The sequence below is a fragment of the Triticum aestivum genome, chromosome 3B (genome assembly GCF_018294505.1).
Source record: "Triticum aestivum cultivar Chinese Spring chromosome 3B, IWGSC CS RefSeq v2.1, whole genome shotgun sequence".
NCBI lineage: Eukaryota > Viridiplantae > Streptophyta > Magnoliopsida > Poales > Poaceae > Triticum > Triticum aestivum.
The window spans coordinates 185,365,775-185,382,370 of NC_057801.1; positions in this window are offsets into that span (position 1 = coordinate 185,365,775).

Consider the following 16,596-nt stretch of genomic DNA (forward strand, 5'->3'; position numbering starts at 1 on the left):
CCTATCTCGTGGGAGCCCCGTCTGCTTCTTGACTTGCACTCCAAGTCCTCTGGATCACGTTCGTTCCAAAAATCACGCTCCCAAAGGTTTCATTCCGTTTGGACTCCGTTTGATATTCCTTTTCTTCAAAATACTGAAATAGGCAAAAAAACAGCAATACGGGCTGGGCCTCTGATTAGTAGGTTAGTCCCAAAAATGATATAAATGTGTAAAATAAAGCCCATAAACATCCAAAAGTGGTAATATAACAGCATGGAACAATCAAAAATTGTAGATACGTTGGAGATGTATCAAACCTTAGGCCTTGTTTCCTAGCATTGCAATATCGGTTACGCTCACTTTTATCATTAGTTACCTTGCTGTTTTTATAATTTCAGATTACAAAAACCTATATCTACCATCCATATTGCACTTGTATCACCATCTCTTCGCCGAACTAGTGCACCTATACAATTTACCATTGTATTGGGTGTGTTGGGGACACAAGAGACTCTTTGTTATTTGGTTGCAGGGTTGCTTGAGAGAGACCATCTTCATCCTACGCCTCCCACGGATTGATAAACCTTAGGTCATCCACTTGAGGGAAATTTGCTACTGTCCTACAAACCTCTGCACTTGGAGGTCCAACAACGTCTACAAGAAGAAGGTTGTGTAGTAGACATCAGGCACCGTCTTATGTTGAATCTTCTTCCTGAAAATTACATATATTCCAAAATAAATCTTCGTAGATTCGTTTGGACTTTGTGTGATATGGATATTCTCTGAAACAAAAACATGCAACAAATAGGAACTGGCACTAGGCACTGGATCAATATGTTAGTCCCAAGAATAATATAAAGTGTTGCCAAAAGTATATGCACGTTGTAGAATATTGGCATGAAACAATCAAAAATTATAGATAGGATGGAGACGTATCAGCATCCCCAAGCTTAATTCCTGCTCGTCCTTGAGTAGGTAGTTGATAAAAATATAATATTTTATGTGGAATGTAACTAACATAATCTTGATCATATGATCTAATCATGGCATGAATATTAAGACACGGGTGATCCAAAGCAATAGTCCATAGTTTGATATAAATACATCAATACGCATGCATCCCAACAAATAATCATGCCTTTCAGAATAAAAATGCTAGAGAATGATATAGCTACAAAATCATATAGTCTTATCATGCTCCATCTTCTTAACACAAAGTATTTATCATGCACAACCCCAATGACAAGCTAAGCAATTGGTTCATACTTTTTAACACGCTTCACCTTTTCCAACCCCCACACAATACATGAGCGCAGGCCATGGACATATCACTATGGGTGGAATAGAATATAGTGGTATAGATTAATATGGAGAAGACAAAATGGAAGAAAGTCTCACATCGATGCAGCTAATCAACGGGCTATGGATATGCCCATCAATTGATGTCAATGCGAGGAGTATGGATTGCCATGCAACGGATGCACTAAGAGCTATAAGTGTATGAAAGCTCAAATTGAAAACTAAGTGGGTACGCATCCAACTTGCTTGCTCATGAAGATCTCAGGCATTTGAGGAAGCCTGTATCAGAATATACAAGCCAAGTTCTATAATGAAAAATTCCAATTATTATATGAAAGTCACAACATAGGAGACTCTCGATATGAAAAACATGGTGCTACTCTAAAGCACAAGTATGGAAAAGGATAGTAACATTGCCCCTTGTCTCTTTTTCTCTCATTTCATTTTTATTTTCTCTTTTCTTTTATTTTATTTTCTCTTTTTGGGTCTTTTTTGCCTCTATTTTTTTAAATTTCGTCTGGAGTCTCATCCCGACTTGTGGGGGAATCATAGTCTTCATATCCTTTCCTCACTAGGACAATGCTCTAATAACGTATAACATCCCAAATTTCAATTTGGATGTTATTCATAGATAATTCATATGCATCCATGATTTTTACATTTTGTTGCCTTGTTTTAGTTGCATTTTGATCCAAGAGGCCTTAAGTAACTCAATGACCAATTTGAGAGAGTTGGAGGTTTCACAAAAATCCAAACTTGATTTATCAAAAATTGGTATTTGGATCAAATTGTTTTTCAAAATTCTTTTCCAATTATTATTAAATAATGAGGGAAGATAATATGACTTCTTCAAAATCAGTAGAAAATATTGGAAATTGAATTTTGAATTTTTGGAGAGTTTATTTGACTTCATTCGCTAGTTTATTTTATTAGTTAGCTAAGTAATTAGTACTGTAATGTATGTTTTTAGTTTAGGCATTTAGGCCCAGAAAAATGTTCACGAGGTCATTAATAAGGCCATATAGCTATGTGAATTTTTCTAGAATTTTTAGAATTTTATTTTATTCTGCGTGTTTTAGTCTCTGAAAAAAAATGTTAAAAAAAGAAGTTCCGAACTGGGCCGACCAAGCTCAGCGCCAAGCCGCGGCCCAGCTCCCGCGCACGCCCGCACCGACTCTGGGACAGAGCCCCAGCCGCCGCCAAGACCGGAGTCTATTCTGGACTCCGACTCCCTCCGCCGCCTCGCTTTCCCCTCCCCAAGTCGGCCACCCCGTCCACCTATATAAACGGAGCCCCCGACCCCGTTCCTCTCCGTCCCAAGCCGCCTCGAGCCGCCACCATCGTCACCGAGCCCCGCCGCCACCTCACCGCGCCACCCAAAGCCGCCACCATTCACCCTGCCTCGCTGGAGACCCACAGCCGCCGCCGTCGAGCATGTCACCGTCGTCGTCGAACCGGTATAAACCGATCTGAACCGCCTGTTTTTTTGGTTTTCGTTTTAGTTCGGTTTATTTATTTTTTAGTTTCGTTTAATTAGCGAACATTCATTCGTTTAGTTTCTGTAACGAACGAATTCGTTAGTTTAGGCTCTATATCGAACGTTCGTTCGATATGATTTTTTCTTTTATTTTAGTTTTTGTCGAGGGACCTATCCGCGAATATTTTTCTTCCCAGATTAGCCCCTGGTCTTTAAACCCTCGTAACTTTTAGCCCGTTTGTCCAAATTCAAAGAAACCAATGCCAAAATCTTTAGAGCGATGCCATATATCCAGTAAACCAACTTGAACATGATTTTTGATAAATTAAAATTTGTGTTTAGTTCAGATTAGGATTTGATCTTGTTTTGTTCGTATCTTGAGTTTCGTAGCTCCGTTTGAGTTGATTCTTTTTGCTAATCGTAGCTAATCACATGTACCTAATGTTAAGATCTAATCCACATAAATATAATGCTGTTAAAAATGTTTTCTGTTTAGATTAGTTATTCATTTGTTTTGAGTTTTCATTGGAGTTTTTCTTCGTTTTCTCTTTGCATCGTTTGCTTGATTGCTTATGTATGCTATTGTTTGTCTACGCTCGATTTTCCGGAGTGCAAAGCTTATTACTACGAATCTTTAGAGTTTTCCAATCATCAGCAAGGCAAGTTACACTTTGATCATACTTTTCAATACCTAGTTTTTACTATGCATTAGTTTTGCCCCTCAAATATTTGCATGAGTAGGATTGGGAACAAGTGGTTGGGTTGTAGTACTTGAGGTAGGAACCTATTACCTTTGTTCACCCCGGAATATACATTATGCTCAATTATTGCTTAGCCATGCTCGTAGACGGGGATTGGTTCGTGATTGATGCAAGTTGTGAGAGATATTAATTTGGACAACATTAAGGTGGCAACTCTAATACACATCTGGGTGGATTGGTTGGGGCATCTGGAGAAACCAGTGCTTGCCCATGGGAATCCCGGAGTACCCATGTGTTTTTCCCTCGGTTCGCCACCCAGGATGAAAGGGATCATATGATATTCCATGCCTAGAAACTTTTGCGTGCAGCCACAAGCCATTATGGGCTCTGGCATAGTTGAGTAAGTTGTGTGAGCTCTTGAAGAGGTGAACTAGCAGATGTAGGGGAAAGTAGGTGTACCGGTCTACGTAGAGTAGAGAGTTAATGCTTCAGAAAGACTATGTCTCGATCTTCCGATCATGGATGTCGTCGAGTCTTGTGGGGAAAAGTGCGCAACCCCTGCAGAGTGTATAAACTAATCATGGTTAGCCGTGTTCCCGGTTATGGAAAATTTGAGTATCTAGAAGTGGATATTATTGTTGATCTCATTACTCTTTAATTAATGAATTGGGTTTAATGATGATACTTGGTTAATGTTGGGATTTGAGTTGGAGGAACCTTCTCAAATATTGGTATAAACTTTGTAGTAAATAAAATTTATTCCTTTTGTCGTGGAATTGTCACGACAAATGTCCTAGGGTAAGGACTTAGTCGTGGAGCCATCGCAACTAGGTTAGCTTAAAGGGGTTAAACGGGACAAAGGACACAAAGAGTTTATACTGGTTCGGCCCCTTGCAGTGAAGGTAAAGGCCTAATCCAGTTTGAGGTGGTATTGCTTATGTCTGGATTACTAGGGAGCGAATACGCTTGACCTAGCTTTCAATCTCTTGTTTCTTGCGCTGAACCGCCGCCGGGTCGTCCCTTTATATACACAGGTTGACGCCCAGCGGCTCACGGAGTCCCGACAGGCTCATAAATAACTTGTCTAGCTCGGTGACTAACTATACTTGCCTTACAATATAAGTCATACACATATGGCGGTTTACTGCTATGGGCCTTAAGTCGCTCTTGGGCCTTTGCTTCATGAACCACCATCTTCAACATCCACATGGGCTTTGTATTGATGAACCACCATAGGTATAATCCGACACCCTCCTAGGCGGGTCATACCTAATATTCATATCCCCAACATTAGGCCCCAGATTGATTTGAACTTGTTCATGTCAATCTTCAACACTTAGGGAAAAAAATCATTCCTTCCTCATTTGTGCAAGATCTCATAACCCGCCATGATGTCATCTCCTGCAATTGTGTTAACCCGCCATGATGTCATCTGCCATTAATTTTACACAATATCCAATATATCTTAACAGATCCTTATCTATAATAACCATCCCGAAAATCGAGGCGCCCGAGCGGCTAGATAATAATTCTTTGGCCTCCTCGTTTTTCACGCCCACCTGTTACCCTTCTCCTTATAAATAGTGTGAAACATCCCTCCTTTCATTTCCCCCTTGCCTTCTCGTCTTCTTCCTCTCGCGACTCCCCTGCCGCCTCGAGCTTCGCCACCGCCATCCTCCGACCGCTGCACCAACTCAGGCCGCTGCATCAACCTGCCTGATCCAGAAAACGCCGGCGCTCGACCACAGTTCATCTGCATCTGTAAGTGTTCATCTCCCTATGCGTCAGATCTGCATTAGGGTTAGCCTTGTTCTTCAGTGTTCTTCGTTATTCTTTTCTTTCTTCTTTAACCCAGTAGCTTCTGATCTAAATATAGTATAAAACTTGTGCGGTAGCAGTTTTAGCCTTTGTTTTTAATATTAGAATACTTTTTCCTTCATAGAAGATCTCATCGGAGCACACGAACTCCTCTGCTGCCGCTTTAGGTTTAGAATTTACTAGATTTTCTGAACTGCCATTGATCCAAAATTATAGCTTTAGTCTGTGAAATCTGTTTGTCCATCACTTAGCAAATTTTTCTTCTTGATAGATCTCAATCTGGTCATGGCGGCTTACATCACCGGTTAACACTAGCCATATATCATTAGGCCCCTTTTAAGCCGCCACTCTGAATGTGTACCGTAGTGTTTTACCTCTGGCTTAATGAATCAATTTAAACCGGCAAAATTGTTCTTTCTTTTAGGCTCTTTCTTCACAATGCCGCTGAAGACAACCACTTCATGTAATTGGGTTCCCTCCATTGTCACTGAGGACACGCTCAAATACTTTGTCAAAATCGGCCATTTACCAGCAAAAACTGTCATGCATTATCGCACCCCCAATCCAGAAGAAGAAAGACCTCAGCCAAATGATGATGAGGTCATTATTTTCACTGATCACATGAATCGGGGCTTCTCACCGCCCGGTTTTTAATTTTTCCGAGATGTTCTGCACTTCTTTCAACTTCATCCTCAAGACATCGGACCCAATTCCGTGTCAAACATCTGCAACTTTCAAGTTTTCTGCAAAGTATACCTTCAAGAGGAGACCAGTGTTGAACTGTTTAGGGAATGCTTTTATTTGAACCACCAAAACGAGTTTACGAACGGACCCAGCTTGGAACTTGGCGGGATCTCAATTCAACGAAGAAGAGATGCTATCTTCCCCTATGCTCGCTTGCCGAGTCACCCCAAAGATTGGAACTAGACATGGTTTTACTGCAAAGATACCTCTCCGGCTGGCAAGAATCCACTGCCAGGCTATTGTGCCCAGCGTCCTGACCCAAAACATCATCTTCCCGAGAAGCTTACCGCTGCTCAACATGCAAAGCTCGCACCCACCATTGCAAAGGTCAAGGCTCTGCTGGGAAATGGTTTAACTGGCATTGACTTGGTTCGATGCTAGGATGCTTGGCGGATCATACCCTTGAGTCGCCGATCTGGCTTAATGTGTACTTACACAGGTGGTAAAAAGGATCCACTACGCCACAACTCTGTGCGTTTAACTTATGAGGCAATCAATGAAATGACAAAGATCCCTCTGAATCAAGATCCGGAAGACTGCAACAAAGTGGGTGTGAACCCTTTCTGCAAACTTAACCCGCCACCAGAGGTGAGTTTTGAAATTACTTACTTTACCTTCATCACTCCAATATTCTATTAACTCAACTTTGATGACTTTCACAGGCTGACTCTGATTTTTGGAAAAAGAAATGTAACCATGAAGCTGCCAAAAACGCCAGGGGAACCGCCAAGAAGAATACGAAAAAACCAAGTACTTCTGAGCTATTTGAACTGGACGACAACTCTATGTCGGAGGTAGCTCTTGATTCCCTTGGCTCCTTCTTCAACTATCTTATTGACATTAATTATCATCATGATGACACGGGGGCCAGTCAAGCAATCGAGGAAGAGGTAACTATCATTTCCTCCGACTCTGAGCCTTTGCCAAGACAGAAAACTCGAAGAGTAACCCAGAAAGTAAGCTTTTCACACCTCTTAGCTCATCTAGATCCTCACTTTCTTTTGAAGGAATAGCAGCACGAGAACTGGCGACAGACTCAGACCAGCGGAGGTGAAGAATTATCTTCCGACTTACCAAACACCCCCAGGAAACGTCGAAACAAGGTCATCCCAAATTTAAACTCTTTTTATCCTCTGGCGGGTCTCATTTGCCGGCCACTTAAAGTATCAAGAGACTTGTCGCTCCTCTTCCGACAACTCATCACAGTCCCAGCTGCCGGCTTTCAAAACTGCTCCCGAGTAATAACAATTACTTATTACTTGCTCCTTATGTTCCTTTATATTTACGCTGACCTCTCATGACCAATGTAGTGGAAAGGCCAAGCCTAGCAAGAAGGAAAAGGTGAACAAACCGGCTAAAGACCCCAAAGTTCCTCAACCAGAGCAACAGATTCCAGTGTCTGACACCTCCGTCCCACAACCAGAAAAACCTGTTCATGACGTTCCTCCAGAAATTCCTGACCCTTCCATTGACTAGGCAAACAATGATCCTTTGAATACTGAATCATCAAGCCCAATTAAACCGGCTGAAACACATGCCGATGATGTGATGATTACCAGCACCGGCTTTAGACAACCGGGAAGACCTATTGTCTTGGCCAAGCACTCCGCCAAAGAAGAACATATTGAGAGGCAAAAAGTGAGATTTGACGTTGCCAACTACTCTCAATTGAGTGTTAATGAAGTATTCTTTGGTTATCTCAATCAAGTGCACACCAACCGCGACCTTGAGATTGACATTGTGAAGCAGATGCATCAAAAATATGAGGTATGGACTCCTGCTTTAATGAATTATGCATATTCTGTCAGCCCCCAAGTCTATTGTGTATGATAGGATTGAATATGCTACAGATTTAGAATAACCCTGAATATAAATAGCATCCTTGATAAAACCATTTAAAATCCGGCTTACACCGTCCGGGTTAAAGCAGATCTGTAATGATTAACATTGCATTCGTAGCCCCCACGGGCCGGTTTAATCAACATGAATGAGTCGGTCCTGTTCATCATTGTTTATAGATCAAAGCTTACTTGTGCAGCCCTGATGAACCGGCTATGATCGTTTGCGGCACAAACAGGTCATCATAAAGTAGTAAGAAGATACAAGCGACATGCATTAGCCCCCAAGTGACAAGTACTCTTGCTTGCAAAGTGCTTGGGACTTATTCACATAAGCCGTTGCATGAGTAATTTTTTTATTGGTAGGCATTAGACCCCAAGTGACAAGTGTTGTTGCTTGAAAAAGGCTTGGGACTTCATTTCTGTAACCTACATAATTTTGAACCGGTGTATGTACAGGACACCACTGCTCAACTGCAATCGCAATTGACTGATGTGAAAACCCGACTGGAGCACCAAGAATCTGAGACCCGGAAAGCGGACTCAAAATTCCAATTTAGCTTGGCTAAAATGGAAAAGCTGAAGACCAGTTTTGAGGTTGAAAGAAACGCCCGGGCTGAAGAAAAAACTGCCTTGATACATCGGGCTAAAAAGGCGGAGGTGGTTCTTCAGGAGGTGACCACTGAGCTTACCGGTTTAAAACGCCATGTATCCCAGATGGTTTCTGCTATCTTTGGTGAGTCGCCTTGCTAGTATCAAATTTGAATCTCTTCCTTGATGGTATAAACCGCCTCTAACCAATCCATAATTATAATGCAGGTCCAAGGAGCAACAATCTTAGTCAAGAGATGCTTGTGAAGCTCAAGGCTGTTTATGCACTTGTTGAACAGTTATATACTAGAACTCAGCGCGCATTGGCCACAGTTTCTCCGACTAATCAAGCACCTACTCTCTTGAGTGATGTCTTGAAAAAGCTTTCTGTTCTGCCTGAGAGGATTAACGAGATGAAGCGATCATCTGCAAGAGCCGGTGTTGTTACAGCTTTAAGCCGGGCCAAGGCATGGCTAGCAGAGCTACCCGTCCGACATAGCTACCGGGTATCCAAGCTTAAAAGAAGATGGCACTCCCTTTGAAAAGAAAGACTTCTCCACCTGTGTGAAGGAGATACGTCCCCTGGCCAGCCTGATTGCAAATGAAATGGATCTTTCAAGATACCAACCGGCTTATGACATGGAGAATCAGAAGCTGCCTACGCTGGCTTATAAGGTGATGGATCTAATTCCCCCAATCCGTAAGCATACTTTCGCTCCTGAAGTTGACCCGTCCGATCTTATAGATGATGAAGCTGAATTCCAAGCCTTGTGTGGCATTGATTGGTCATCACCAAACTCCCAGGCAGCAGAGGAGGACGAAGAACCGGTGAAGGATGATCCAGAAGCTTCAAGCCATCAAGGACAAGAAAATTGAGCCGCTGGGCGGTTCAAAATATGCAATCCTTTTGAAAACACTTGATCATTTTGACTCCCTGAGTCATGTAATAGGCTAGCAAAACTTTGCTCTGTCGTGCCATCGTGCACGTTTGTGTTTTGCCCAACACTGTTTGATCCACCACTTGAAAACTATCATCTTACACTTATGATGATATTGATTTATGCGGATGATATTTAGTACTATCCTGCACATAAGTAGATCACAAGAGCCCTGGCAGTTTACCGCAGGGTGGGTCATAATATCGCATATAAAACCACGGATGATTAAAACAGTTTATAGGCAGGGCCGGTTTAATCATGATGATATATAATCATAACAAAAACAATTTATAGGCAGGGCCGATGTAGGGGAAAGTAGGTGTACCGGTCTACCCAGAGTAGAGAGTTAATGCTTCAGAAAGACTATGTCTCGATCTTCTGATCATGGATGCGACCGAGTCTTGTGGGGAGAAGTGCGCAACCTCTGCAGAGTGTATAAACTACTCATGGTTAGCCGTGTTCCCGGTTATGGACAATTTGAGTATCTAGAAGTGGATATTATTGTTGATCTCATCACTCTTTAATTAATGAATTGGGTTTAATGATGATACTTGGTTAATGTTGGGATTTGAGTTGGAGGAACCTTCTAAAATATTGGTATAAACTTTGTAGTAAATAAAATTTATTCCTTTGTTGTAGGAAAAAATTATCTTTATGCAAAACATTAAACTTAGAGCCTCCACCAGCCAAATATGCATGTGGATGTAGTTTCTTGCATTCATTTGCTCTACAGTGTAACTCTGCCAGCATATTCCATGTGCTGACCTACACGACTGCAATGTCTCATGTTGCAGACTTTACCAACGAAGAATAAGGTGGTGATAGGTCGTTGTCATGCACTCAGCTATGCCGTTGGAGTTGATGGACTCATTTACCTTCAAAGCTTCCGCAATAATTTTGTTTAGATGGCCTTCAGCAATATTATTTGTGTAATAAATACTCTTCATGAGGACCTCGATGTAATAAGTGTGTGATTGAACTATGTTATAATTCCTCGAGTACTATGTGTGTCAGCATACCGATCCAGGGATGACACTTAAGCACAGAGACTTCGGTCCATTGGGATCGTGGTCGCTACATAATGAATAGTGATATCATCACAGTTCTATTTACTTACAACTCAAAAAATTAAACTCGATACTAGAACAAAGTATGACTCCATATGAATGCCTCTGGCGGTGTACCAGGATGTACAATGATCTAGCATAGTAAAGATATCAAAAAATGGACAAGCCATGGAAATATCATGCTAGCTATCTTACGATCATGCAAAGCAATATGACAATGAGTACTCAAGTCATGTATATGATGATGATGGGAGTTCCATGGCAATATATCTCAGAATGGCTATGGAAATGCCATAATAGGTAGGCATGGTGGCTGTTTTGAGGAAGATATAAGTGAAAGCACAAGTGCTCCCTGGGTGATTTTGGTAATTAATGTCAACATATCTCTTGTTGAACTAATACCTTTACCTAGTTTATTTCAGACCAGTTCAGCAATGGCATGGCAAGGACAAGAGGATGTGGTAACCCTTCAAAATGCTAAGGACAAAGATTGGCAAAAGCTCAAGACTCTTCATTTTATATTTTAGTGATCCAAGATCACATTGAGTCCATAGGAAAGCCAATACTATTAAAAGGGGATGAGGTGTTGCTTAATGGTCTACTTGCTCAAAGTCTTAGCGATATTGCTCCAAAACCCTCAACCACTTTCCCACTCCAAATATGTCCAAAATCCAAAGTCAAACTCGGCCCCACTGATTACTCTATCTAGCGCCACCGAGTTCAGTTGACATAGCCACTGCCAGAAACCCTAGACAATTTGGTCACACCAATACATATCTCAGTCTAACCGAGAAGTCCTTGCAAACTCTCTGTTTCCCTTCGTAACATTTCGGTCTCACCAAAATGAGCGATCGGTCCCACTGAGTTTGCTTGACCAACTCTCTATTTGCTCTTTGCTGAAATCGGTCTCACCAAGATGAGGTTTTCCCCTAGACCTAGCACATCGGTCACACCGAGTTGATCATTTCGGTCCCACCGAGTTTCCTAATATGCACATTTTGAACTGAATTGGTCCCACCGAGTTCTTATATTCGGTCTGACCGAGTTGGGACAAATATGTGTAACGGTTGAATTTTGTGTGGAGGCTATATATACCCCTCCACCCCCATCTCCATTTGTGAGAGAGCCATCAGAATATGCCTACACTTCCACTACTCATTTTTTGAGAGAGAACCACCTACTCATGTGTTGAGACCAAGACATTCCAATCCAACCACAAGAATCTTGATCTCTAGCCTTCCCCAAGTTGCTTTCCACTTAAATCATCTTTCCACCATAGCCAAATCCGTGAGAGAGAGTTGAGTGTTGGGGAGACTATCATTCGAAGCACAAGAGCAAGGAGTTCATCATCAACACACCATCTATTACCTTTTGGAGAGTGGTGTCTCCTAGATTCGTTAAGTGTCACTTGGGAGCCTCTGACAAGATTGTGGAGTTGAACCAAGGAGTTTGTAAGCGCAAGGAGATCGCCTACTTTGTGAAGATCTACTCGAGTGAGGCAAGTCCTTCATGGGCGATGGCCATGGTGGGATAGATAAGGTTGCTTCTTCGTGGACCCTTCGTGGGTGGATCCCTCCATGGACTCGCGCAACCGTTACCCTTCGTGGGTTGAAGTCTCCGTCAACGTGGATGTACAATAGCACCACCTATCGGAACCACGCCAAAAATCTCTGTGTCTACATTGTGTTTGCACACTCCAATCCCATCCCTTTACTTTCTTGCAACTAGCATGCTTTACTCTTTCCGCTGCTTATACTCTTGCCATGCTTGCTTGAAATGTAGTGTGAATGCTTAAACTTGTGCTAAACTCCACCTCAACTTGAAGAACTTAAAAACTGCCACTTTTGCTTGTTGAGGGTCTAATCACCCCCTCTAGACCCCTCTTCTCGATCCTTTTAATTGGTATCAGAGCATTGGTCTCCATTGCTTTGGTTTAATTACCATTGGAGGAAGATGGATTAGTCTACGATTGGGAGTATTAGACGTAGAGTGCCTATGCTTGACGGAGAGTTCTATAGTGCTTGGAAAAATGAGATGCTTGAGATTTTCAATGAATATAATTTGAACAAGTACATTAGTAGCCCTTGTGTACCTCCTGTTGATCCCTTGCACCCTAACCCCACTACAAAAAAATACACTTCCGTGATGATACATGTTTGTCACAGTAGATCGCATTTTTTGTCATGCATGTACATCCATGACAAATTTATGATAGAATCAAGATAGTCATACCTGTGCTGTCATAGAAGTGTTCCATGACATTACCAAAATTATCATCACGGAAGTGTCCACTTCCATGATGATAAATCACGCGTCACAGAAGTGCTTTCGTGAAGGGTGACCGACACGTGGCATCCACCGTAATGGAACGCCGTTAAGCTATCGGGTCAGGTTTTGGATCCGATAACCCGTTAACAGCCCCGACCAATGGGGATTTTCCACGTGTAAAATTCTGATTGGCCGAAGGGAACACGCGTCAGCTCGTCAGTGGGCCAGATGTCGCCCGTCCATTGGAGAAGACATGCCTATGATACATCGACACGTGGTGGGGCCCAACAGAGGCCCATATAGGTTAAAAAGGCCGGCCCAGTCAAAGGCCCGTAGTACTTAATCAGGTACTAGTGGGCCAGCCCAATAACGGCCTGCTTAATAAAGCCCCATTTACGGCCCGAAGCCAGATTTGGCCCGTTAATTGTTCGGCCAAAATTTGGGCCCATTTACGGCCCGAAGCCAGATTTGGGCCATTAATTGTTTGCCCAATAATTGGGCCCATTTGCGGCCCTAAGCCAGATCTGGCCCGTTAATTGTTTGCCGAATATTTGGGCCCAACTACGGCCCATTGACTTTCGGCTGGTTAGAGGCCTGATGTAGACATGGGCCCATTTCAGCCCGGTGTGACTTTCGGCCTATTAGAGGCCTGTTGTAGACATGGGCCCATTTCAGCCCGATGAGACTTTCGGCCTGGGAATGGCCCATGCTGCCCATGGGCCATATATGATCCGACGGGACATAGGGCCCACTAACGGCCCGTGCTAAAGGTGGCAACAGCTAAGCCCAATGTGACTTTGGGCCTGTTAAAGGCATGTCGCGTAATTCGACCCGTTGATGCCTATACTAAGCTTTCGGCCTCTTAAAGGCCCATGATATCAGTGGGCCAACTAAGGCCCGAGATATGTTTCGGCCTGGTAACGACCCGTGAGCTAACTGGGCCTAAAAAGGCCCGGTCTACATTTTAGCCTGCTGAAGGCCCGTCGACGACTAGTGAAAATTGTGGCCCAACATGCATTTTGGCCTGCTAAAGGTCCGTGGTTTCATCTCGGCCGTAACAGGCCAGTATAATATTCAGCCTGTTAATGGCCCAACGCTACCTGGGCCAAACTAAGCACTGGGTCGACAAAAGGCCCAACTAAATATAGGCCGGTGTAAGTTTGGGCCTGGCGCAATGTGTGAAGGCCCTAATCATTCGGGCCCAAGAAAGACGCAGGCCGGCCCAATTGTGGCCCGCTAAAAACCAGGCCTGTTAGAGTCGAATGTTTCGGCCCGGTCGACTACATCTGATTTTCTTTCAGATAGCGAATGATGGCAGTAACTAGCAGGAATTAAGAACAAACCTACTCTATACAATAAAGAAGTTACGGCATAGTAACTAAGAATAAACCTACACTATACAATAAAGGATTTAAGGTATATTACATCCACTGGGCATCGAAGTTTGCCACCAGTGATCATAAAGCGCAACGAAGAAGCAGATTACAAAAACTGGGCACCATTGCAGCGTAACAAAATAATACTGAACCGAGACCACTTCCAAGACAGTTCAAGAAAGGTTAGCCTTGCCGGGGAACTCCTGCGCAAGCTGCCGAGCAAGGCAGTGAGACCGGCCTAGCATGTCGGTCATAACTTCCAGGTGTAGCTGTTTAGCGATGAGGTTCTCATTGGTGTTCTCCACAATCTTTCTTAGAGATAGGACTTCAAGTCGAAGTTGAGTTGCAGAATGCCTTTCTGCTAGAACTTGGGACTGAAGAAGTTGAACTGATTCAGACAACGAATTCTGTGAGCTTGTCTGACTGCTAGTCTCAAGTAACTCGAACACTGCATCAAGACAAGACTTTGGGGTTGTCTCGCTATCTTCAAGATGTTTTGCCTTCTTTGCTGCAATATATGTTGGGTTTGTCTCACAGCCTTCAACAGACTTGTGCATGCCATCAGGCATATCACCCTGAAACAAAGCAGAGAGATGACAGGTTTTGCATGTGTATAAACAAAGATGATAACTATGCTGTCAATTCCATCCAATTTCAAATTAGAAAATAAAGAGTTAGTTCGAAATATCAATAGCATAATTTGGCATCGTTCATAATGCGGGGAGCTTCACCACACTACTGGATTACCATGTCAACATAACAAGCATAGATGAAGGGCAAAGAAAATCATTGTATCTATTTTGAATAATGTGTATGGCATGTTATTCATATCATCAGCCACATCAGTAAGATAAAATAGGAGATGACAAGGTGCAAACGTGGGCTGCTTCACCACACACTGGATTATAGATCCACAAAAAAAGCATACATATAGGGAGTATTGAGTAATGTGCATGGTATGAATAAGTAATTTGGTTTTACAAGTAAAACTTAGAACTTACAGTTCTTGTGAACATGCATTTTGGTAGGAACAACAAACTAAACAGCAGTAAACGATAGGGAGTATGAGCAAATTAAACAACAGTTGAGGATAAAGGCTTTAGAAGGACTGACTTACATTAACAGTTAGCACCGACTTTATAATGCTCTTCTCCATATCAAGGGTAGAATAACTCAAGAATTTCAGCACATAATCTTCTTCATAAGCATTGCTTGTACTCTACATTTTGTAGAGAGTAATTATAGATATGATAATACTGGAAGGGATAGAGGATAATGAAGATAAGATGCATATTGATGCTACATAATCAACTACCAATCCCTGGAAGTACAAGCATTATAGGACAAAATGTACTAACAAGAGCAATGGGCTACACTGCACTGGCATTGTCTATATTCTACTTGTTGGTAATATTAAATATAGATCTGATCTTTTTTAGTAAATGGTGGGCGGGGGAGATAAGATGCAGAATGCTACACAATGAACCAATCCCTCTTCCCATAATACAAGAGTGTTTTGAACACTGGTGTACTGTACAAAACGTTCTTATATTATGGGATGGAGGGAGTAGCTGTTAATGTAAGTATAGTGATAGACCACGTTCAGTCCTTACAAGAGGACTGCAGAGCTAAACCTCTTCAAAAGCATTGGGTTGATTCTAAATTTATGTAAGAGTCCATACAGATCTTATAATGTCCACCAAATGGACGATTACAAGGCTAACATGTGCAGTGATGCTACATAATCAAACAACTATGAAAGTAAGTATGGTCATACAGGGCAAGAGGTACAAACAAGAGCAATGCAGTGTGCAGTATAGTTGCGAGATTCTGTGGTCCCTTGAGAACGAATGTTCTTCTGCTAACAGTTTTCGTACAAGTGAGACATTAAGGCAAATGCAGAAATGTAGTTCAAATTGTGATGTGATAGCATAGACAGTACCTTACACTGCAACCGAGACCAATGTGTAACAAGATTATTGCAGTCACCGTCGGATAAATGTAGCACCGGAGACTTTACAGAAATTTCGTTCAGAGGCTTGCCATCGAAGTGCGCTTGCCTCAGGTAGGAACAATACTTCATCAACGAGTGCTTGAAAAGCGCAACCAACCCTTGCTCATCTTCACAATCCAGTTTGCTCCTCGCCTATTTAAAAGAATGAAGTCTTGTATCTTCTGTCAGCAGAAACATATGCAATAATCACCATGAATAACATTAGTACATTACTTACGCGTAAGTTGTGGAGGAAGACTGGAAATTGCTCTGTGTCTGCGGTATAATCTTTCCATGAAGGAAAGATGCGCACAAAGTTCCTGACAACAACATAAGCTTCATCTTCTAAACTGGGAAGAAATGGAATAGGGGTCCTATTTGCTGCAATTGGGGCTCTCTCCGGTTCGAAAAGGGACTTGGCAACTGGATTTGGTGTACTCTTTGCTGGAATGGGGGTTTTGCATCGTAGAGCTGGTGCTATCTCTGTTGGGGAACGTTGCAGAAAAC